The sequence below is a fragment of the Rana temporaria genome, chromosome 10 (genome assembly GCF_905171775.1).
Source record: "Rana temporaria chromosome 10, aRanTem1.1, whole genome shotgun sequence".
NCBI classification, from domain to species: Eukaryota; Metazoa; Chordata; class Amphibia; order Anura; family Ranidae; genus Rana; species Rana temporaria.
Window position 1 is genome coordinate 22,793,392 of NC_053498.1, and position 26,001 is coordinate 22,819,392.

The 26,001-nt window shown below is 44.8% G+C and overlaps 1 protein-coding gene across 1 annotated transcript in view; it reads right to left on the reverse strand.

Annotated features, from left to right (window-relative positions):
* Positions 1 to 25,028, reverse strand: part of LOC120916435 (heat shock cognate 71 kDa protein-like) — a 57,939-nt gene extending 32,911 nt beyond the window's left edge. Inside the window, exon 1 of the mRNA XM_040327402.1 lies at positions 24,925 to 25,028. The gene's annotated coding sequence lies outside the window, so the exon portion shown is untranslated. The remainder of the gene's footprint in view (positions 1 to 24,924) is intronic.
* Positions 25,029 to 26,001: the final 973 nt, after the last annotated feature.

Genomic DNA, 26,001 nt, shown 5'->3' on the forward strand with positions numbered 1-26,001 from the left:
GTTATTCCCCATATAGGAGGCGCAAGTCATGCAAAGGTATGGACCAGGGAACACAGCCGTCGTATTTTATGTCGTTTACGTAGTACGTCAATAGGGCTAGGCGTAGGTTACGTTCACGTCGTAGGCAGTGATCCATCGTATCTTAGGCAGTTGTTTCGACGTGATTCTAAGCATGCGCACTGGGATGCGTCCACGGGATGGCGCATGCGCCGTACGTTATTCGTAACTTTATGACACTCAGTCCTTCATTTACATGGGGTCACGCCTCATTAGCATGGCTCACGCCCACTTCCACCTACGCTGGTTTACGCCGAGGAAACCCAGCGTATCTTTAACAGCGACTGGGGCGAGTGCTTTGTGAATACTGTGCTTGCCTCTGTGAGCTGCGTCGGCGTAGCATATATTCGATACGCTACGTCGGCATAACTATGCACCAATGTATGTGAATCTGGGCCATTATGCCTCTATCTTTGGCTTTGGAGGTTCCAATTAGACCGAAAGAGGTAAAAGACCTTGCTACACAAACAACATGTTATCATCATATTACACTGAAGCCCCATACACACTATCAGTTTTCCTGACAGTTTTCTCTTCAGGTTTACCAAAACCATCTAATATGAGGTAAAACCTCAAGAGTTTCAATTTGTATGCAATCAGGCAGGCCCTTGCACTACATGGTTTTGGTAAACCTGAAGAGAAAACTGACAGGAAAACTGATAGTGTGTATGGGGCTTGATATCCATTGTTCTTTGCTCTGATCCTGACAACTTTTAATTATGAAAAACTAGGCCAATAGCTCACAAAGGACAGGGATACATGTTATATTACCCACACACCAGCTGATCAGACGGTAAAGGCAAACACCACAACCCAAAAGTCAAATAAATAAATGGAAAGCAGATCATCAACATTAGATGATTAAATACACCCAAGAAACACACACTCGTATTGTGTACTAGTTTGATTAGAGCGAAAATTCAGGTTATACCATCTCATAAATGAAAAAAAAATCAAAATGACACCCTATATAAAAAGCAATGCTTATTAACATTTAAAAAAAGAAGAAGAAAAGAACCCAGAAACAAGCCAGAGTTAAATCCCCCACGGAATGCACGGAAAGGCCCGAGGACATTTCGGCTGACCTCAGCAAATCTTGGAAACAAAGTCTTTCTAAGGTTTTCCGAGGTCAGCCAAGGTGTCCTCTGGCCTTTCCGGGTGTTTCTGAGGCTCTCTGCTGCCCCCCCCCCCCACCTCTGACAGCATGCGGTATTGCATGCCATTGAAGTCAATGCAGAACAAATTATTTTCGTTTCCATTGACTTCAATGGGGAAACTCGCTTTAATATGAGAGTACTTTGGATTACGAGCATTCTCCTGGAACGGATTAGGCTCGTAATCCGAGGTTCCACTGTAATAGAAAAGAGTGTCATTATCCCAGCTATACGTCATGCAAGAGGTGTGTGAATCACTAGACTGGCTGAATAGAACTTCACATATTGTCTTGGGTACATATATGAATTGGAGCAGTTGGCAATAAAGCTGAGTATTTCCAGTTCCCTAAAATACAGTATGTGGCCCACAACTTGTAGACACCTGAGCATCACACCTATATGAGCTTGTTTGACACGATATCCAATATGGAAGCCCCACCCACAATCCCCATTCCTTAGAGCTATAACACACTCTACTCTTCTGGGTAAGTTTGAGAGTGCATCTGTACCCATTCAACCAAAGGGGCATTTGTGAGATCAGATACTGATGTTGAATGAGAACGCCTGGCCTGAATGTTCCAATTCATGCAAAGGAGGATTGAGGTTAGAGCTCTGCGCAAGCCACCTGAGTTCCCATGCCTTTATGGAGATGTCAGGTGAGAAGACCTGGCTTATTCTAATTAATCTCAGAGTTGTTCAGTAGGGTTGAGGTCAGGGCTCTGTGTAGGTCGCTCAGGTTCCTCCACACCAAACTCATCAAACCATGCCTTTATGGAGATGTTGGCTGGGAAGACCTGGCTCATTCCAATTCATCTCAGAGACGCTCAGTAGGGTTGAGGTTAGGGCTCTTCACCAGCCACCCAAAATGTATCAAACCATGCCTTTATGGAGATATTAGATGAGAAGATTGGGCTCATTCTAGTTCCTTATAGAAATGTTTGGTAGGGTTGGGGTCAGGGCTCTGTGTAGGTCACCCAGGTTCCTCCACACCAAAGTCAACAAACCATATCTTTATGGAGATGTTGGCTAAAAGACCTGGCTCATTCTAATTCATCTCAGAGATGTTTAGTAGTGTTGAGGTCAGGGCTCTGTATAGGTTGCCCAGGATCCTCCACACCAAACTCATCAAACCATGTCTTTATGAGATGTTGACTGAGAAAACATGGCTCATTCCAAAGGTGTTTAGTAGGGTTGATGTCAGGACTCTGCACGAGCCACCTGTAACTCATAACCATGCCTTTATGAGATGTTGACTGAGAAGACCTGGCTCATTACAATTCATGCCAAAGGTGTTTAGTAGGGTTGAGCTTAGGGCTCTACCAGCCACCCAAAACTCATAAAACCATGTCTTTATGGATATGTTGACTGAGAAAACCTGGATCATTCTAATTCATCTCAGAAATGTTCAGTAGGGTTGAGGTCAGGTCTCTGTGTAGGTCACTCAGGTTCCTCAACACCAAACTCATCAAACCATGCCTTTTTGGAGATGTTTGCTGAGATAATCTGGCCCATTCCAAGTTATCCCAAAGGTTTTCAGTAGGGTTGAGGTCAGGGCTATGCACCAGCCACCCAAAACTCATCAAGCCATGCCTTTATGGATGTGTTGGCTGAGAAGATTTGACTCATTCTAATTCATCTCAGGCCTCGTACACACGACCGAGTTTCTCTGCAAAAACCAGCAGGAAACTTGCTGGGAGATATTTTTTTGCAGAGGAAACCGGTCGTGTGTACATTTTCGTCGAGGAAACTGTCGAGAAACTCGACGAGCCAAAAAGAGAGCATGTTCTCTATTTCCTTGACGGGAATGAAGAAGCTTGCCTTGTCGAGTTCCTCGACAGCCTAACAAGGAACTCGACGAGGAAAACAATGTGTTTCGCCCGTCGAGTTCCTCGGTCGTGTGTACGAGGCTTCAGAGATGTTCAGTAGGGTTGAAGCCAGTGCTCTGCACAAACCACCTAAAACTCATCAAACCATGCATTTATGATGATGTTGGATGAGAAGACCTGGTTCGTTTCTAATTCATCTCAAAGATGTTCGGTAGCGTTAAAGTCAGGGCTCTGTGTAGGTTGATCAGGTTCCTCCACACCAAACCATGTCTTTATGGAAATGTTGGCTGAGAAGACCTGGCTCATTCCAATTCATCTCACAGATGTTCAGTAGGGTTGAGGTTAAAGCTCTGTACCAGCCACCCCAAATGTATCAATTCCTGCCTTTATGGAGATGTTAGATGAGAAGATCGGGCTCATTCTAGTTCCTTATAGAGAGGTTTGGTAGGGTTGGGGTCAGGGCTTTGTGTAGGTCACCCATGTTCCTCCACACCAAACTCATCAAACCATGCATTTATGGAGATATTGGATGAGAAGACCTGGCTCGTTCTAATTCATCTCAGAGATGTTCGGTAGCGTTAAGGTCAGGGCTCTGTGTAGGTTGATCAGGTTCCTCCACACCAAACCATGTCTTTATGGAGATGTTGGCTGAGAAGACCTGGCTCATTCCAATTCATCTCAGAGATGTTCAGTAGGTTGGAGGTTAAAGCTCTGTACCAGCCACCCAAAATGTATCAATTCCTGCCTTTATGGAGATGTTAGATGAGAAGATCGGGCTCATTCTAGTTCCTTATAGAGAGGTTTGGTTGGGTTGGGGTCAGGGCTTTGTGTAGGTCACCCAGTTTCCTCTACACCAAACTCATCAAACCATGCATTTATGGAGATATTGGATGAGAAGACCTGGCTCGTTCTAATTCATCTCAGAGATGTTCGGTAGCGTTAAGGTCAGGGCTCTGTATAGGTTGATCAAGTTCCTCCACACTAAACGCATCAAACCATGTCTTTATGGAGATGTTGGCTGAGAAGATCTGGTTAGTTCAAAACCATCACAAAGGTGTTTAGTAGGGTTGAGGTCAGGGCTCTGTGAAGGCCTCTCAAGTTCCTCCGCACCAACCTCATCAAATCATGTCTTTATAGAGCTGGCTTTGCACACAGGGGCACAGTCATAGTGGAACTGGAAAAAGCCTTCACCAAACTGTTACCACAAGGTGGGAGGCACACAATTGTCTAAAATGTATTTGTACTATTACAGTACCCTTCAATGGAAACACCCGAACCCAGTCATTTGTTGCCAACAAACTGTTGGCCTTATAGTGTAATTTTGATTCACTGATTATAGCATTAGCGTCTCACATCTTCTCCAATCACACCAACGTTATTTGGAATCATTCATAAAAACCTCTCGTAGTTATCGTAGAGCTAGAAAAATCCTGGTTCAGCAAAAGCTTCACTATGGCTGAATGCACCACAATGGCTGTGCGATTTCCTCCTGACTCATCATTGCGCTATTCTTCCCCCCAATACAAATTTCTGGCTCTGTAAAAATATCCGCATGGTCAGCCGTGTCTCACCCAGACACACACCGCTCATAGAACAACAGGGATTACATTGTGTGCTGTCACCCATCCAAACAATGCTAGAAAGCCAGGCGCTCATCCCAACCACAGAGGCCTGGGAAAGCATACGGTGATATGGGTAGCCAATCCAACAAGGGGAGTGAAACCTCTCACCGTGTTAGCAGGACATTGGCAATCTGAAGAAAGAAGACACAGTGACCTCTTTTCTGCAGACGCACACGCCACTGGTTATACCCTCCACACTCCTCTCCTGTACATACTGCCACTGTCATACCCTCCACACTCCTCTCCTGTACATACTGCCCACTGCCATACCCTCCATACTTCCTCTTCTCTCTCCTATACATAGTGCCCACTGCCATACCCTCCACACTCCTTTCCCCTCTCCTATACATACTGCCCATTGCCATACCCTCCACACTCCTCTCCTCTCTCCTATACATAGTGCCCACTGCCATACCCTCCACACTCCTTTCCCCTCTCCGATACATACTGCCCACTGCCATACACTCCACACTCCTCTCCTGTACATACTGCCCACTGCCATACCCTCCACACTCCTCTCCTCTCTCCTATACATAGTGCCCACTGCCATACCCTCCACACTCCTATACATACTGCCCACTGCCATACCCTCCACACTCCTCTCCTGTACATACTGCCCACTGTCATACCCTCCACACTCCTCTCCTGTACATACTGTCCACTGTCATACCCTCCACACTCCTCTCCTGTACATACTGCCCACTGTCATACCCTCCACACTCCTCTCCTGTACATACTGCCCACTGTCATACCCTCCACACTTCTCTCCTGTACATACTACCCACTGCCATACCCTCCACAATCCTTTCCCCTCTCCTATACATACTGTCCACTGTCATACCCTCCACGCTCCTCTCCTGTACATACTGCCCACTGGCATACCCTCCACACTCCTCTCCTGTACATACTGCCCACTGCCATACCCTTCACACTCCTCTCCTGTACATACTGCCCACTGCCATACCCTCCAAACTCCTCTCCTGTACATACTGCCCACTGTCATACCCTCCACACTCCTCTCCTGTACATACTGCCCACTGTCATACCCTCCACACTCCTCTCCTGTACACACTGCCCACTGTCATACCCTCCACACTCCTCTCCTGTACACACTGCCCGCTGTCATATTCTTCACACTCCTCTCCTGTACATACTGCCTGCCCACTGGCATGCCCTCCACACACCTCTCCTGTCCACTGTCATACCCTCCACACTCCTCTCCTGTACATACTGCCCACTGTCATACCCTCCACACTCCTCTCTCCTATACATAGTGCCCACTGTCATACCCTCCCCTCTCCTCTCCTCTCCTCTACATACTGCCCACTGTCATACCCTCCACACTCCTCTGCCCGCTGTCATACTCTCTGTGTAAGACTGAAGAGAAGCCCGGAGTTACACTTTAAATATTCACATATGTCAATAACAGTCACTAATGAATGCAAATATAAGATCAGAAATATTTCTGGTGGGCGCAGGAAATGTAGCGGGAAATAAATCGCACATCAGCGCCCTGGCAATGAAGGTTTTGCATTGCTAATAAATGAACTTGTGCTTTCGTAAACACGTCTGCTTCTGGCGGAGTCGCTCCAGGTTCACGTCCGACCAGTTTGTACCGCGTCAAAATCAGAGAACAAGCTGGGACGTTCCAGAACGAAACGCACCCCTGGCCGCCGGCCAACAGGCAGAGCCGGGACACGGGCCCATCAGATAAGGAGGGAGGGAGGGAGGGAACTTCCACTGCACAACGCAGGGACGCAGGATCACCGTTTCCAGGAATAAAAATCACGACCAGAGCAAACCTGATCCAGCCGGGGGGGGGGGGGGGGGGGACAATCATAACTCCACACCACCATGACTGATAGGGGAACCGGATCCCGATGGAAAGGACAGATCACATTATGAACGGCTTTATTTAGAATCGCTGCTTGGTGTCGCTTTGCAGCTGTTCCTGGAAAGTTCTGGAACCGACCAGGAGGAGCCATTGCAACTGAAAGAGGATGATTTATATAAAAAAACATGTGCATGTACATTCGCTCTGTGCAAAGAACGAATGTAAACAGGCCATATCCTGTGCTATTCGAACGTAAATCATTGAATTTTAAATAGAAAATGTCACTTTTGGCCACTAGATGGGGCTAAGTAATATAGGAAATTCCTATGATACCTTCTGATTTGAATGCCTTTGCCAGAGTTAAAGCGGAACTAAACCCTCCTCTCCTCTGCAGCCAAGGAAGCCGCCATCTTGGCCTCTGTTTGAGCTGCAGCTGCCAGCACATGTGATCAGCTAGGACACCAGCCACGGGGTGGCTTGACAGTTCAGGAGCACAAGCAACTGTGACAGTTGTCAATCTCGGCATACATTGAACGTAACTGATAAACGGTTACATCAATGGGTTTAGTGTTTCAGTGTTACAAAAAAAAAAAAAAAATAGAAGAGTTTTGGAAAATACCACATTATGGCCACCAGATGGAGCTGGGGATCATAGGAAATAGTTACGAACCCTCAGCTCCATCTAGTGGCCATAATGAGATATTTTACTAAACCATTAACCAAAAAATCACCTTCGACATGTATTGGAACTAAAAAGGAGAACATTGGATTTTATCCCTTTTGCACAGAATGTACCCGCAGCGCTGCTGGACTAATAGCCATGCCGTTTTTTTTCTTAAATACACCCCTAAAACTCACATCTGTAGCAGCTATGCTGAATAAATACCAATGATATTTTATTTTTATTTTTTTTAATTTATATAATTTTTACAATTTGCAAAAGAAATCGGGTGGTTGGGAAAATACTGCATTATGGCCACTAGATGGAGCTGAGGATCATAGGAAATAAATACTGACCCCCCAGCTCCATCTATTGGCCATAATGAGATATTTTCCAGAATCTACTCTTTTTTTTATTTATTATTTTTTTATATATATATATATATATATATATATATATATATATATATATATATATATATATATATATATATATATATATATATATATATATATATATATATATATATATATATATATATATAAGTAAGTAAATATATATATATATATATATATATATATATATATATATATATTGTTTTTTTTTTAAATAATGAATAACATTTGACTATTTATTTATTTTATATATATATATTAGTTCGAAATAAATAAATATATAAATAAATATATATATAAGTAAATAAATATATATATATTTTATATATATATATATATATATATATATATATATATATATATATATTGTTTTATTTATTTTTTTAAATAATGAATAACATTTGACTATTTATTTTATATATATATATATATATATATATATATATATATATATATAAATATCTATCTATCTATCTATCTATCTATATATATATATATATATATATATATATATATATATATATATATATTAGTTCGAAATAAATAAATATATAAATAAATATATATATAAGTAAATAAAAAAAAAAAAAAAAAAAAAAAATATATATATATATATATATATATATATATATATATATATAGTTTTATTTGTTTTTTTAAATAATGAATAACATTTGACTATTTATTTATTTTATATATATATATATATATATATATATATATATATATATATATATATATATATATATTAGTTCGAAATAAATAAATATATAAATAAATATATATATAAGTAAATACAAAAAATATATATATATATATATATATATATATATATATATATATATATATTGTTTTATTTATTATTTTTATATAATGAATAATATTTGACTATTTATTTATATATATATATTAGTTCGAAATATATAAATATATAAATAAATATATATATAAGTAAATATATATTATATATATATATATATAATTTATTTATTTATTTATTTATTTATATATATATATATATATATATATATATATATATATATATATATATATATATATATATATATATATATATGTATATATATATATATATATATATATATGTATATATATATATATATATATATATTTATATTAATTATAGTTTTATTTATTTTTTTAAATAATGAATAACATTTGACTTGTAGTAAAAGTAGAAGGAGAACGTTGAATTTTTCTGCATTCACACAGAACAATCAGCTTTGCTAGATGAATACTTATGCAATTGTTTTTTTTTTTAAATAAATACCGCATTATGGCCACTAGATGGAGTTGAGGATCATAGGAAATAAATACTGACCCTCAGCTCCATCTAGTGGCCAAAATGAGGCATTTCCCAGAACCATCTATTTTTTTTATTTTATTTTTTACAATGAATATTTTTTTTTATATAAATACATAAATACACCCCTAAAGCTCTCATCTGTAGCAGCAGCTTTGCTTAAATAAATAACAATTCATTTTTTTATAATTAAAAAAATAAAATAAAAATCGGGTGGTTGGGGAAAATACTGCATTATGGCCACTAGATGGAGTTGATGATCATAGGAAATAAATATTGACCTTCAGCTCCATCTAGTGGCCACAATGAGGTCATTTCCAGAACCAGTCTATTTTTTAACAATGTATAACCTTCGATCTGTAAAGGAAACATAATTTGTTTTTGCCCTGCAGTGTCACTGGACTAGTACCAATGCATATTTTTTTTTTTTTTTTTTGAGGGTGTGTTGACATTACTTTCGCCTGCGGCTCACAGCAGGGGTCCGGTGCATCCCCATTCCAGGTCCGATTTCTGCCCTAATTTTGGGCTGAATCTGCACCGGAGGTCTAGAGAGCCGGTCACAATCTCCTGCATCCGATTTGCAATAGTGTGAACCCAGCCTTATAATTCATAAAAGAAATAGGGTGGTTGGAAAAAAAAATACCATATTATGGCCACTAGATGGCGCCAAGGATCATTGGTAATAAATACTGATTTTCAGCTCCATCTAGTGGCCAGAATGAGATATTTTCCCAAACCACTCTACTTGTTATCAATGAATAACTTTCAATGTGTAGAGAAAGTAGAAAAAGAACATTCAATTTGGACCCATTTGCACAAAATGAATGTAACAAAAGCTTTACTAATCGAATAGTTATGCAATTTATATATATATAAATATATATATATATATATATACAGCCCTCAAAAATTCCACTCGCTTGCTCGCATTTTGCGAGTGGAATTTAGTCCAGGGTGAGTGAGGAGCGGGGGTGAGGGGGTGGACCAGGCTGACAGTTTCCTGTCTGAAGCGATCAACCAGGAAACTGTCAGCAGAAGGACACAGAGAGCGGCAGGGCTGCCCTGGCGCCGCTTTGATCCAAGGCTGCAGCGCCCTCCTTCTCCTCTTCTTGTATCACACACCCGCTGTGGGCATCTTCCGCTGTGTGTCACTGGGCGGGGTCTGTGTTTGGCGGCACGGTGTGATAAGGTCCCGCCCCCCTAGGTAGGCTAATGTGATAGTAGATTGAATCAGTGTTCTGCCTATCACATTAGCCGGTCTAGGGGGGCGGGACCTTGTCACACCGTGCCGCCAAACACAGACCCCGCCCAGTGACACACAGCGGAAGATGCCCACAGCGCGTGTGTGATATAAGAGGAGGAGAAGGAGGGCGCTGCAGCCTCGGATCAAAGCGGTGCCAGGGCATTGTTTGTGTGAGGCAATGGTGAGGCTGAAATTGATGGGGCACAGTAATGGGCAAGTGATGGGGCACAGTTATGGTCAAGTGATGGGGCACAGTAAGGCTGCAAGTGATGGGGCACAGTAATGCTGCAAGTGATGGGGCACAGTAAGGCTGCATTGATGGGACACAGTAAGGCTGCAAGTGATGGGGCACAGTAATGCTGCAAGTGATGGGGCACAGTAATGGGCAAGTGATGGGGCACAGTAATGCTGCAAGTGATGGGGCACAGTAAGGCTGCAAGTGATGGGGCACAGTGAGGCTGCACAGATGGGTCACATGTATGACTTCCATGTGTTTCTCAGCCTCTCGCAGAACATGTGATATTTTGGGAGTTTTATTGTTCCCACCACACCTACAATCATAGTGAGCTCCAGGGGAGGAGGCGGCCATGTGTGGGATTTACTGCCAAAGTACATTCGTCCCATAAATGACAGAAGCGCGTCATCGCTGCTCACCGCGGGAATCTCAGCTCATCACTAAAAATAGATTACAAAACAAGATGACAAATAACTATATAAGTATTGATAAGTGATAACCACCCCCCCCCCCCCCCGCAATATGACGGCCGCAAAGCGCTTTCATTATCCCGACTGGCCAGCAGGGGGCACAGCGCGGCGATCGTTGGAATGCCACTCTGGCACAGCGCAGCACCGATCCCGGTAAAGAGCCTCTGACGTGGGCTCTTTACCATGTGATCAGCTGTGACCAATCACATCGTAACCGGAAAGTTCTGATTATCGGCTTTTCCTCGATTTGTGCTGACAGACACATCTAGAGGAGAGCCAATCGGCTGCTTATTCTCTGACAGGGGGGGTCTGTGCTGATTATCAGCGCAGACCCACCAGGGATGCCCACTAGAGCCAACCAGGGATGCCCACCCGTGACCACCAGGGATACCAACAGTGCCCATTAGAGGTGCCAATCAGTGCCCATCAGTAATGCCTATCACTGCCACCTATCAGTGTTCATTAGTGTGGCCTGTCAGTGCCATCTATCAGCGCCCACCAGTGCCACCTATTATTGCCTATCAGTGCCACCTATAAGTACCCATCAGTGCATAAAGTGAAAAGTGCTTTTGCGCTAAAATGGATCCTAAATGAGTGAATCCACCAAAAATATATAGTGCAGCAAAACCTAATTATGTTTACATGACATAAAACAGGAATATAAATAAATGGTGATTCTGCGCAACATATCACACTAATGGAATAGTGATATCACATAAACAAGATAAATGTAAGAGCTGACAAATAATCAGCATATAGTATTAAATGCAAAGAGAATAGTGAGTCCAAATATAAATATATATATATACTCAAATAGTGAATAGTGAGTCCAAAATATATAATACTCATAAGGCGAATGTGCAAAAATATATAAAGAATATTGTGCAAAAAAAAAACCGGAATGGAAGTTCAATCCCAATAGTAAACACAAATCAGCTGTCAGGGCAGATATTCTGAATGCACTGGATGAAGGTGAGCACCAGCTCTATGGTGTGAGTGCACGGCCGTGCGATAGAAGATAAACCAGATCCCTGGCTGAGCTCCCGGGACTCTTACCTCTCAGCCCTCCTAAATGGGCATTGATGTACAGGTCACTCGCAGCCTTCTATGGGTGGTCCCTGATGTTTCCTCTCTTGATCTGATGGATCCTTCCTTAATTGGGACAGATGCTCCTCGAAACCAGATGGATGATGTGGGTTATAAGAGAGAGAGAGAGGGGACTCCCATAGTGAGGTAACGTTTGGTGCAGGTAAAATATGTTTATTGAGGAAAAACCTGCACTTACATTAAAAGAAAAATAAAAGTGCAACGAGGAAACAAACAGGCGGCGTTTGAATCGCCAGCTTACGTCACTCCGGGTGTACGTCCTCCAATTCCTACGCGTTACGACACCACGTGATTCCCCAGACGAAGACACGTGGTGTCGTAACGCGTAGGAATTGGAGGACGTACACCCGGAGTGACGTAAGCTGGCGATTCAAACGCCGTTTGTTTGTTTCCTCGTTGCACTTTTATTTTTCTTTTAATGTAAGTGCAGGTTTTTCCTCAATAAACATATTTTACCTGCACCAAACGTTACCTCACTATGGGAGTCCCCTCTCTCTCTCTCTTATAACCCACATCATCCATCTGGTTTCGAGGAGCATCTGTCCCAATTAAGGAAGGATCCATCAGATCAAGAGAGGAAACATCAGGGACCACCCATAGAAGGCTGCGAGTGACCTGTACATCAATGCCCATTTAGGAGGGCTGAGAGGTAAGAGTCCCGGGAGCTCAGCCAGGGATCTGGTTTATCTTCTATCGCACGGCCGTGCACTCACACCATAGAGCTGGTGCTCACCTTCATCCAGTGCATTCAGAATATCTGCCCTGACAGCTGATTTGTGTTTACTATTGGGATTGAACTTCCATTCCGGTTTTTTTTTTGCACAATATTCTTTATATATTTTTGCACATTCGCCTTATGAGTATTATATATTTTGGACTCACTATTCACTATTTGAGTATATATATATATTTATATTTGGACTCACTATTCTCTTTGCATTTAATACTATATGCTGATTATTTGTCAGCTCTTACATTTATCTTGTTTATGTGATATCACTATTCCATTAGTGTGATATGTTGCGCAGAATCACCATTTATTTATACCCATCAGTGCAGCCTTTCAGTGCCAGCTATCAGTGCCAATCAGTGCCACCTATAAGTACCCATCAGTGCAGCCTTTAAGTGCCACCCATCAGTGTCCAGCAGTGCCACCTATTAGTGCCTATCAGTGCCACCTATACGTACCCATCAGTGTGGCCTTTCATTGCCATCTATCAGTGCCCATCAGTGCCACATACTAGTGCCAATTAGTGCCACCTATAAGTACCCATCAGTGCAGCCTTTCAGTGCCATCTATCAGTGCCCATCAGTTCCACCTATAACGACCCATCAGTGCAGCCTTTCAGTGCCACCCATTAGTGTCCATCAGTGCCACCTATTAGTGCCTATCAGTGCCACCTATAAGTACCCATCAGTGTGGCCTTTCAGTGCCATCTACCAGTGCCCATCAGTGCCACCTATAAGTACCCATAAGTGTGGCCTTTCATTGCCATCAGTGCCACCTACTAGTGCCAATTAGTGCAACCTATAAGTACCCATCAGTGAAGCCTTTCAGTGCCACCCATCAGTGCCACCTATAAGTGCCCATCAGTGCCACCTATAAGTGCCCATCAGTGCCACCTATAAGTGCCCATTAGTGCCACCTATAAGTACCATTTAGTGTCATCTATAAGTACCCATCAGTGTGGCCTTTCAGTGCCATCTACCTGTGCCCATCAGTGCCACCTATAAGTACCCATCAGTGTGGCCTTTCATTGCCATCTATCAGTGCCACCTATAAGTACCCATCAGTGAAGCCTTTCAGTGCCACCCATCAGTGTCACCTATGAGTGCCCATCAGTGCCACCTATAAATACCCATCAGTGTGACCTTTCATTGCCATCTATCAGTGCCCATCAGTGCCACCTACTAGTGCCAATTAGTGCCACCTATAAGTACCAATCAGTGAAGCCTTTCAGTGCCACCCTTCAGTGTCCATCAGTGCCACCTATAAGTACCATTTAGTGTCATCTATAAGTACCCATCAGTGCGGCCTTTCAGTACCATCTATCAGTGCCCATCAGCAGGGCTGGCCCTATGATGGGACCGGGTGGTACCATGGGTACCAGGCAGTACTTTTAGGGTGGCAGCCAGCCCGTTCCGCTACCCAAATAAAATTGATGTCCTTTCTTTCCCACAGATAGAGCTTTCTTTTGGTGATATTTGATCGCCTCTGCGGTTTTTATTTTTTGTGCTATAAATATATATATTTTTTAACTTTTTGCTATAATAAATATCCCCAAAATTTAGAAAAATAAACAATTTTCTTCAGTTTAGGCCAATATGTATTCTTCTACATATTTTTGGTACCAAAAAAAAAACACAATTAGCGTACATTGATTAGTTTGCGCAAAAGAAATTGTGGCCGACGGCAATTCACAGGTCCCTTTATACTCCTGGATACATGTATAGAGCCATGGCAGGTCCTCTTTATACATCTATAGAGCCATGACAGGCCCTCGTTATACTCCTTTATACATGTATAGAGCCATGACAGGTCCTCTTTATACATCTATAGAGCCATGACAGGCCCTTGTTATACTCCTTTATACATGTATAGAGCCATGACAGGTCCTCTTTATACATCTATAGAGCCATGACAGGCCCTTGTTATACTCCTATATACATGTATAGAGCCATGACAGGTCCTCTTTATACTCCTATATACATGTATAGAGCCATGACAGGTCCTCTTTATACTCCTATATACATGTATAGAGCCATGACAGGTCCTCTTTATACTCCTATATACATGTATAGAGCCATGACAGGTCCTCTTTATACTCCTATATACATGTATAGAGCCATGACAGGTCCTCTATATACTCCTATATACATGTATAGAGCCATGACAGGTCCTCTTTATACTCCTATATACATGTATAGAGCCATGACAGGTCCTCTTTATACTCCTATACATGTATAGAGCCATGACAGGTCCTCTATATACTCCTATATACATGTATAGAGCCATGACAGGTCCTCTATATACTCCTATATACATGTATAGAGCCATGACGGGTCCCCTTTAGTTATCATGATATAAAATAATGAATGTGGGGGCCTTTTGGTTGGCGTGATTTTTTTTCTGGGGGGGGGGCAGCATTTCATTCTTGGTCCCAGGCAGCACAATGTCTTGGGCCGGCACTGCCCATCAGTGCTGCATATTAGTGCATCATCGTCAGTGAAGAAGAAAACTTTGTACTTATTACATTTTATAACAAAAACAAAGAAAAGCTTTATTTACAGTGTAGCACGACCGCACAATCGTCATCTAAAGGGCGACAACGCTGAAGCTGAAAACTGGCCGGGCAGGAAGGGGGGGGGGGGTAGTTCCCGGTATTGAGGAGGTTAAATAAATAATATTGTATCTTTTTTTGGGGGGGGGGGGGGGTTCGCTTTGGATGGAGTAATGAGGGGTTAGGACCCCCCTATGAGATTTTATATTGGGGGCTCCGTGTTCTCTGGTTGTCACTGCCGGGAGAGTGATGGGAAATGAGTTGTCACCAGAACAGGAAATGAGAAGGAATCTTCCTGTGGGGGACACTGTACTGGCGAGCTTCCCTTTTCCTCTTGTATCTCTGTGACAGGAAGTGACGGGAAATCTCCCCAGTGGCAGAGGTTTTATCCCTTTGCTACTCCACCCAATGTGGCAATGAAAGGCGACACTGATAGGTACTTATAGGTGGCACTGATGGGCACTGGTAGATGGCACTGAAAGGCCACACTGATTGGTACTTAGATATAGATGACACTAAATGGTACTTATAGGTGGCACTGATGGGCACTTAATGGGTTAAATCCGACCCCTGGCCTTCCCTTCAGTTGTTCACAGTTGTACCGGCTTCTCTTCTGGATTGAAATGCCGGCCCCTCCCACCAGCCACGATCTGCCCGCATTGCATAGAGAAGCACAGAGACCCAGTGATGACGTCACGTGGTATAAATACAGTCATGTGTCGCTGAGAAGGAGAAAGGAGGAGGCGGCAGAGACGGATTCGCTGCACTTCCCGCACCTCGTATATGTGAGCCTCGTGCAATTCTTAAACTCGTGTTTGCTGCGATGCGACAACCGCGGCCAATCCGCACGCCGTTTAAGAAATAGGCTCCACTGAAGAGCGCCTTGCGCATATTGCGGCGCTCGTCATGCGATTTGGAGTCCCGGGTAGATTTGCGGTGATTCGGGGCTCTGACATGTAACTGGAACTTTTCAAACTGCAACTGTCATTTTTCCCCAGTAAGCCGCGATTCACACCGACTGCAGCGCTGACATCGCGGCGCTTCACCCCGAATTCAGAGCCGCCGCCGGTCATTGCGAAATCTGAACTCTGAAATGGCATGACAAAGGGGGGCTAAAGGTCAGAAAAATAAAGCTGTCACCTGATTGGTTACTAGGACTGTGCTTGCTTCGGCAACACATATACTAAAAGAAAAAAAAAGCTGATTGGTTACTGGGACAAATGACAGAAATAATCACAGGTTTATAGGATGGATATTTGGAAGGAGCGGAGGCATTGATTGGCTGATCGATGTTGTAATCCGATCTCCTCTCCTCTCCTCTCCTCCTCTCTGCTCCTCTCCTCCTCTCCGCTCCTCTCCTCTCCGCTCCTCTTCTCTCCGCTCCTCTCCTCCTCTCTGCTCCTCTCCTCCTCTCCGCTCCTCTCCGCTCCTCTCCTCTCCTCCTCTCCACTCCTCTCCTCTCCTCTCCGCTCCTCTCCTCCTCTCTGCTCCTCTCCTCCTCTCCGCTCCTCTCCGCTCCTCTCCTCTCCTCCTCTCCACTCCTCTCCACTCCTCTCCTCTCCACTCCACTCCTCTCCTCACCTCCTCTCCACTCCTCTCCACTTCTCTCCTCTCCGCTCCTCTCCGCTTCTCTCCTCTCCGCTCCTCTCCACTCCTCTCCTCTCCACTCCTCTCCTCTCCTCTCCTCTCCACTCCTCTCCTCACCGCTTCTCTCCTCTCCGCTTCTCTCCTCTCTGCTCCTCTCCACTTCTCTCCTCTCCGCTCCTCTCCGCTCCTCTCCTCCTCTCCTCTCCTCTCCTCCTCTCCTCTCCTCACCTCCTCTCCTCTCCGCTCCTCTCCTCTCCGCTCCTCTTCTCTCCGCTCCTCTCCTCCTCTCTGCTCCTCTCCTCCTCTCCGCTCCTCTCCGCTCCTCTCCTCTCCTCCTCTCCACTCCTCTCCTCTCCTCTCCGCTCCTCTCCTCCTCTCTGCTCCTCTCCTCCTCTCCGCTCCTCTCCGCTCCTCTCCTCTCCTCCTCTCCACTCCTCTCCTCTCCACTCCACTCCTCTCCTCACCTCCTCTCCACTCCTCTCCACTTCTCTCCTCTCCGCTCCTCTCCGCTTCTCTCCTCTCCGCTCCTCTCCACTCCTCTCCTCTCCACTCCTCTCCTCTCCTCTCCTCTCCACTCCTCTCCTCACCGCTTCTCTCCTCTCCGCTTCTCTCCTCTCTGCTCCTCTCCACTTCTCTCCTCTCCGCTCCTCTCCTCCTCTCCTCTCCTCTCCTCCTCTCCTCTCCTCACCTCCTCTCCTCTCCGCTCCTCTCCGCTCCTCTTCTCTCCGCTCCTCTCCTCCTCTCTGCTCCTCTCCTCCTCTCCGCTCCTCTCCGCTCCTCTCCTCTCCTCCTCTCCACTCCTCTCCACTCCTCTCCTCTCCACTCCACTCCTCTCCTCACCTCCTCTCCACTCCTCTCCACTTCTCTCCTCTCCGCTCCTCTCCGCTTCTCTCCTCTCTGCTCCTCTCCACTCCTCTCCTCTCCACTCCTCTCCTCTCCTCTCCACTCCTCTCCTCACCGCTTCTCTCCTCTCCGCTTCTCTCCTCTCTGCTCCTCTCCACTTCTCTCCTCTCCGCTCCTCTCCTCCTCTCCTCTCCTCACCTCCTCTCCTCTCCGCTCCTCTACACTCCGCTCCTCTCCTTTCCGCTCCTCTCCTCCCCTTTCCGCTCCTCCTCTCCGCTCCTCTCCTCTCCACTCTTCTCCGCTCCTCTCCTCTCCTCCTCTCCACTCCTCCTCTCTCCGCTCCTCCTCTCCGCTCCTCCTCTCTCTGCTCCTCTCCTGCTCTCCTCTCCGCTCCTCTCCTCCTCTCCGCTCCTCTTCTCTCAGCTCCTCTCAGCTCCTCTCCTCTCAGTGGCGGACTGACCATTTGGGCACTCGAGCACTGCCCAAGGGCCCCATGCCACTAGGGGGCCCCATCAGGGTTGCCAACCTCTGTAAAAATAGGGACAGTATGTAAAAATCTGTGTTTTAAAAAAATCCCAAGATTATAGCCGCCCCGCCTCTCCAGTACCTTTTCAGAGTGTGTATGTGTATTCTGTGTGTATACTGTATGTGTGTGTGTATGTGTGTATACTGTGTGTGTGTATACTGTATGTGTGTGTGTATACTGTATGTGTGTGTGTATGTGTGTATACTGTGTGTGTGTATACTGTATGTGTGTGTGTATACTGTATGTGTGTGTGTATACTGTGTGTGTATACTGTGTGTGTATACTGTGTGTGTGTATACTGTATGTGTGTGTGTATACTGTGTGTGTATACTGTGTGTGTATACTGTGTGTGTGTATACTGTATGTGTGTGTGTATACTGTGTGTGTATACTGTGTGTGTATACTCTGTGTGTGTATACTGTGTGTGTTTATACTGTATGTGTGTGTGTATACTGTGTGTGTATACTGTGTGTGTGTATACTGTGTGTGTGTATACTGTATGTGTGTGTGTATACTGTGTGTGTATACTGTGTGTGTATACTGTGTGTGTTTATACTGTATGTGTGTGTGTATACTGTGTGTGTATACTGTGTGTGTGTATACTGTGTGTGTGTATACTGTATGTGTGTGTGTATACTGTGTGTATACTGTATGTGTGTGTATACTGTGTGTGTATACTGTATGTGTGTGTGTATACTGTGTGTGTGTATACTGTGTGTGTGTATACTGTATGTGTGTGTGTATACTGTGTGTATACTGTATGTGTGTGTATACTGTGTGTGTTTATACTGTATGTGTGTGTGTATACTGTGTGTGTATACTGTGTGTGTATACTGTGTGTGTGTGTGTATACTGTGTGTGTGTGTGTATACTGTGTATGTATATGTGTATGTGTGTGTATACTGTGTGTGTGTGTGTGTATACTGTGTATGTATATGTGTATGTGTGTGTATACTGTGTGTGTGTATACTGTGTGTGTATACTGTGTGTGTATACTGTGTGTGTATACTGTGTGTGTGTATACTGTGTGTGTATACTGTGTGTGTGTATACTGTGTGTGTATACTGTGTGTGTATACTGTGTGTGTATACTGTGTGTGTATACTGTGTGTGTGTATACTGTGTGTGTGTATACTGTGTGTGTATACTGTGTGTGTGTATACTGTGTGTGTATACTGTGTGTGTGTATACTGTGTGTGTATACTGTGTGTGTGTATACTGTGTGTGTGTATACTGTGTGTGTGTATACTGTGTGTGTATACTGTGTGTGTGTATACTGTGTGTGTGTATACTGTGTGTGTATACTGTGTGTGTGTATACTGTGTGTGTATACTGTGTGTGTATACTGTGTGTGTGTATACTGTGTGTGTATACTGTGTGTGTGTGTATACTGTGTGTGTGTGTGTATACTGTGTATGTATATGTGTATGTGTGTGTATACTGTGTGTGTGTGTGTGTGTATACTGTGTATGTATATGTGTATGTGTGTGTATACTGTGTGTGTGTATACTGTGTGTGTATACTGTGTGTGTATACTGTGTGTGTATACTGTGTGTGTGTATACTGTGTGTGTATACTGTGTGTGTGTATACTGTGTGTGTATACTGTGTGTGTATACTGTGTGTGTATACTGTGTGTGTATACTGTGTGTGTGTATACTGTGTGTGTATACTGTGTGTGTGTATACTGTGTGTGTATACTGTGTGTGTGTATACTGTGTGTGTATACTGTGTGTGTATACTGTGTATGTATATGTGTATGTGTGTGTATACTGTGTGTGTATACTGTGTGTGTATACTGTGTATGTATATGTGTATGTGTGTGTATACTGTGTGTGTATACTGTGTGTGTGTATACTGTGTATGTATACTGTGTGGCCCCATAATCTATTGCCTGGGGGCCCCATAATCTCCTATTGCCTGGAGGCCCCATAATCTATTGCCTTGGGGCCCCATAATCTCCTATTGCCTGGGGGCCCCATAATCTCCTATTGCCCGGGGGCCCCATAATCTCCTATTACCCGAGGGCCCCATAATCTCCTATTGCCTGGGGGCCCCATAATCTCCTATTGCCCGGGGGCCCCATAATCTCCTATTGCCTGGGGGCCCCATAATCTCCTATTGCCCGGGGGCCCCATAATCTCCTATTACCCGAGGGCCCCATAATCTCCTATTGCCCGGGGGCCCCATGAGTTGTCAGTCCTCCCCTGTCTCCGCTCCTCTCCTCTGTAGAACAATTTGTACGGATAAATAACAAGATCAGACTTTCCAGAGAGATCAGAGCTCCGCCCACAACGTATCCGTCCAACCAAGTCATGTTTAAAGCTGAACTCCGGGAAGAATAAAGTCGGGATCCGGAGAGGAACTCTTCCTGGGGAGATACTTAGACATTGTTATCACTTCAGCCCCCTTCCCGACCACAGCACTTTTTGTGATTCGGCACTGCGTCGCTTTAGAATTGCGCGGTCGTGCGACGTGGCACCCAAACAAAATTGGCGTCCTTTTTTCCCCACAAATAGAGCTTTCTTTTGGTGGTATTTGATCACCTCTGCGGTTTTTATTTTTTGCGCTATAAACAAAAAAAGAGCGACAATTTTTAAAAAAAACAATATTTTTTGCAATAATAAATAGCGGCAAAAAATATAACATTTTTTTCCCCTCAGTTTAGGCCGATACGTATTCTTCTACATATTTTTGGTAAAAAAAAAATCGCAATAAGCGTTTATTGATCGGTTTGCGCAAAAGTTATAGCGCCTACAAAATAGAGGGTCGTTTTATGGTATTTTTATTAATATATTTTTTTTTGTACTAGTAATGTCGGCGATCAGCGATTTTTATCATTACGGCGGACACATCGGAAACTTTTGATGCCATTTTGCGACCATTCACATTTATACAGCGATCAGTGCTATAAAAATGCACTGGTTACTGTGTAAAGGACACTGGCAGGGAAGGGGTTAACCACTAGGGGGCCAGGAAGGGGTTAAGTGTGTCCTAGGGAGTGATTCTAACTGTGGGGGGGATGGTCTACCAGTGACAGGGAACAGTAGATCAGTCTCCTGTCACAAGGCAGAACAGGGAGATGCCTTGTTTACACAGACATCCCCCCGTTCTGCAGCTTCGTGACACGTTCGGCTCCGCCCCCCCACCTCAGGCCAGACGCGGTACTGCACATCGCTTTGGCCTCAATCTTAAATGATAAAAATGATGGACCCTCCATTTCTTAGGAAGGGGGCAAACTTACATAATCTGCAGGAGATCAAGACATTACTTTCCCCGCTGGACCTGTGAAACTTGGACACGTGGGTAAAAGAAATGCACTAAAAATACACCACGGGCGCCTTTATGATGCGTTTTTCCATTCATTTCAATGGGGAGGTGTGAATTTGGTGCAGTTATTAACCACATGCTGCCCAGTCTATAGCAAAATGAAAGGCAGTTGGGTTCTCTCCTGTTCTGACTGGACATTACATGACGTCCAGCAGGAAAAGTCGCTCGTGCACGACCCTGAGAGCGTGCAGCACAGCGATCGATAGTGCCGCCTATCAGTGCCCATCAGTTCTGCCCCATTAGCGGTGCCCACCTGTGATGCCCACCAGTAATGCCCACAAGTGCTCACATGTGATGTCAATTAGTGCCCATCAGTAATGCTTTTTAGTGCCGTCTCATCAGTGCTGCCTATCAGTGCCATCTATCAGTGCCCATTAATGCTGCCCATCAGTGCCGCTTAACAGTGCCCATCATTGCCGTCGTCTACCAGTGCCCATCAGTGCTGCATATCAGTGCCCCCTATCAGTGCAGTGACTATCAGTGCAGCCCCATTAGCGGTGCCCACCTGTGATGCCCACCAGTAGTGCCCATCTGTGATGCCAATTAGTGCCCATCAGTAATGCTTGTTAGTGCTGTCTCATTAGGGCTGCCTATCAGCGCCATCTATCAGTGCCTATTAATGCTGCCCATCAGTTCCGCTTAACAGTGCCCATCATTGCCGTCGTCTACCAGTGCCCATCAGTGCTGCATATCAGTGCCCCCTATCAGTGCAGTGACTATCAGTGCAGCCCCATTAGCGGTGCCCACCTGTGATGCCCACCAGTAGTGCCCACCTGTGATGCCAATTAGTGCCCATCAGTAATGCCTGTTAGTGCCTCCTCATCAGTGCTGCCTATCAGCACCATCTATTAGTGCCCATTAGTGCTGCCCATCATTGCCGCTTACCAGTGCCCATCATTGCCATCTACCAGTGCCCATCATTGCTGTCTACCAGTGCCCATCAGTGCTGCATATCAGTGCCGCCTATCAGTGCAGTGACTATCAGTGCAGCCCCATTAGCAGTGCCCACCTGTGATGCCCACCAGTAATGCCCACAAGTGACCACCTGTGATGGCAATTAGTGCCCATCAGTAATGTCTGTTAGTGCCTCCTCATCAGTGCTGCCTATCAGCGCCATCTATCAGTGCCCTTCGTTCATTTGGGGGATATTCAAAATGATTGGCACTGCAGTGTATCCAACATGCGTTGCATTAAGGCAGCCCATTAAAATAAATAGGCTTCCAACGTCGCAAAAAATTGGACGCGCCGCAAACTTTCTGCCGCAACGTACTTTGGTGCCTTATTATGCAATGGATGTGCGTTGCCTTAGTTCATTTGGGGGATATGCTAACTTAAACGCACATTGCATTAGGCAGCCCATTAAATCGCATAAGCTTCAAACACAACAAAGCGTCGCAAAAATCGGACACGCCAAATAAGTTTCCTGCATCGCACTTTGGTGCCTCTCCTTGCAATGGATGTGCGTTGCCTTCGTTCATTTGGGGGATAGTCAAAATATAACGCACATTGCATTAGTCAGCCCATTAAATTGAATAGGCTTCCAACGCAACAAAGCGTCGCAAAAATCGGACACACCACATAACTTTGCTGCATCGCACTTTGCTGCCTCGCCATGCATGTGCGTTACCTTCGTTCATTCGGGGGATATTCAAAATGAAACGCACATTGCATTGGGAAGCCCATTAATTTGAATAGGCTTTCAACGCAACAAAGCGTTGCAAAAATCGAACGCACCGCATAAATTCCCTGCATCGCACTTTGGTGCCTCGCCATGTAATGGATGTGCGTTGCCTTCATTCATTTGGGGGATATTCAAAATGATTGACACTGCAGTGCATCTAACATGCGGTGCAATCAGGCAGCCCATTTAAATTAATAGGCTTCCAACGTCGCAAAAAATTGGGCGCGCCGCAAACTTTTTGCCGCAATGCACTTTGGTGCCTTATTATGCAATGGATGTGCGTTGCCTTAGTTCGTTTGGGGGATATTCAAAATATAACGCACATTGCATTAGTCAGCCCGTTAATTTGAATAGGCTTCCAACGCAACAAAGCATCGCAAAAATCGGACACGTTGCATAACTTTACCGCATCGCACTTTGGTGCCTCGCCATGCATGTGCGTTACCTTCGTTCATTCGGGGGATATTCAAAATGAAACGCACATTGCATTAGTCAGCCCATTCATTTGAATAGGCTTCCAACGCAACAAAGCGTCACAAAAATCGGATATGCCACATAAATGTGCCGCGTCGCAATTTGGTGCCTCTCCATGCAATGGATGTGCGTTGCTTTCGTTCATTTGGAGGATATTTAAAATGATTGGCACTGCAGTGCATTTAACATGCATTGCATTTAGGCAGCCCATTAAAATAAATAGGCTTCCAACGTCGCAAAAAATTGGACGCGCAGCAAACCTTTTGCCGCAACGCACTTTGGTGCCTTATTATGCAATGGATGTGCGTTGCCTTAGTTCGTTTGGGGGGATATTCAAAATATAACGCACATTGCATTAGTCAGCCCGTTAATTTGAATAGGCTTGCAACGCAACAAAGCGTCACAAAAATCGGACACGTTGCATAACTTTACCGCATCGCACTTTGGTGCCTCGCCATGCATGTGCGTTACCTTCGTTCATTCGGGGGATATTCAAAATGAAACGCACATTGGCATTAGTCAGCCCATTCATTTGAATAGGCTTCCAACGCAACAAAGCGTCTCAAAAATCGGACATGCCACATAAATGTGCCGCGTCGCACTTTGGTGCCTCTCCATGCAATGGATGTGCGTTGCCTTCGTTCATTTGAGGGATATTTAAAATGATTGGCACTGCAGTGCATCTAACATGCGTTGCATTTAGGCAGCCCATTAAAATAAATAGGCTTCCAACGTCGCAAAAAATTGGACGCGCAGCAAACTTTTTGCCGCAACGCACTTTGGTACCTCATTATGCAATGGATGTGCGTTGCCTTAGTTCATTTGGGGGGATATTCTAAATATAACGCACATTGCATTAGGCAGCCCTTTAATTGGAATAGGCATCCAACGCAACAAAGCGTCGCATAGCCCTTTAATTTGAATAGGCTTTCAACGCCACAAAGCGTAACATTTTGCCGCAACGCACTTTGGTGCCTTGAAATGCAGTGCACTTGTATTGGAGTGCTACTCAAAATAAACACCAACCTGACTCATCAACGCATGTAACGTGAAATGCCGGTTTGTTGCGGTAAGGCGTGCGTTCCTGCAACGCATAGATGTAAATCACCCCCTAACGCTGCCGGTTTTGGCAATGCAATAGTGAAATCCTGACTTGGAATAACGTATCAGTTCTAAACGCAGGGAGTAGAGCGACGTATGATGTTTAAATGACAATAAAACAAGCATGCGTTATAAAGCGCTTTGACGCAGGACGGACGCACACAGACCGATCGCTCACCTGTGCAGACTCACCGACTGATCCCTCCAGCCTCGGGTTCTCCCTCTAAATACTGATGGTGGTCGGCTCTTCCCAGCACAGCTGTGACGGGATTCAGAAGCTTCTGGACGTCCCCGAGTGTCTCTCCACCCCCTGCCCCCCCCCTCCCTACAACGCCCGCCAGTCACGTAACCGTCCAGGCAGAGGGAGGGCGAGGAGAGGGACCAGCACAGGAGGAGAGAAGATTCTGGACTTTTTTTTTTTGGCTTCCCGTTATCAGAAGTTAACGCTTTCGTATTTCGCGAATTCCAACCGGAGCGACTCAAAGGAGTCTCCGGGGTTTTTAGATAGTTAATGGACTTTGGAGAAATCCCGGGGTGGGGGGGCTCTTTCAATACGCAGCAAGCTGGCCGGGGAGAATTGGAGCAAAATCGCCAAAAGCGAACGGACACAATGGAGCCTCCGGGGGCTTTTAATTGATTAAACAACTGGACTTTAGAGAAGTCCCGGGGGGAACTGCCAGAAACTGCGGCAAGCTGGCCGAGGAGGCCGGGGGGGGGGGGGGGCACTAGTTTCGCCAAAAGCAAGCGGATGTAAGGAAGCGTCTGAGGCTTTTAAATAGTTAAAGGGGAACTCCAGCAACAGCGTATTTTTGTACAGAAGGGGTTAAAGCAAGGACTGGGAAAACTCAAAATGCGTCCCATAAAAAATGAAAATCTTTAGTGTTCGCATGCAATGAATAAAAAAAAGTGCAGAAAGAGGTGCATTGCGCATAATTATTGTGCGCTTTTAATTACAGGCGCGGCTCAATTATGAACTGATACGGAACTTGATGATGAATCAACCAAAAAAAAAAAGGCGTTAGTTTCCCTTAAGGCTGCATTCACACCTAGACGTATGTTACCGTGGCGTATTTTGCCGCAAAAAATTTCGGCGTTTTGTCGCGACAAAACGCGGTAAAATACGCCGCGGTTAACATACACAGGAGGGGTGACAACATTGTCAGCTATGGCCGAAAGCCGCCTGAAAAAAAGGTCCGGGACTTGTTTTCAGGCGGCAGGCGTACGGCGTTCGGCGTGGAGATGTGAACCATCTCCA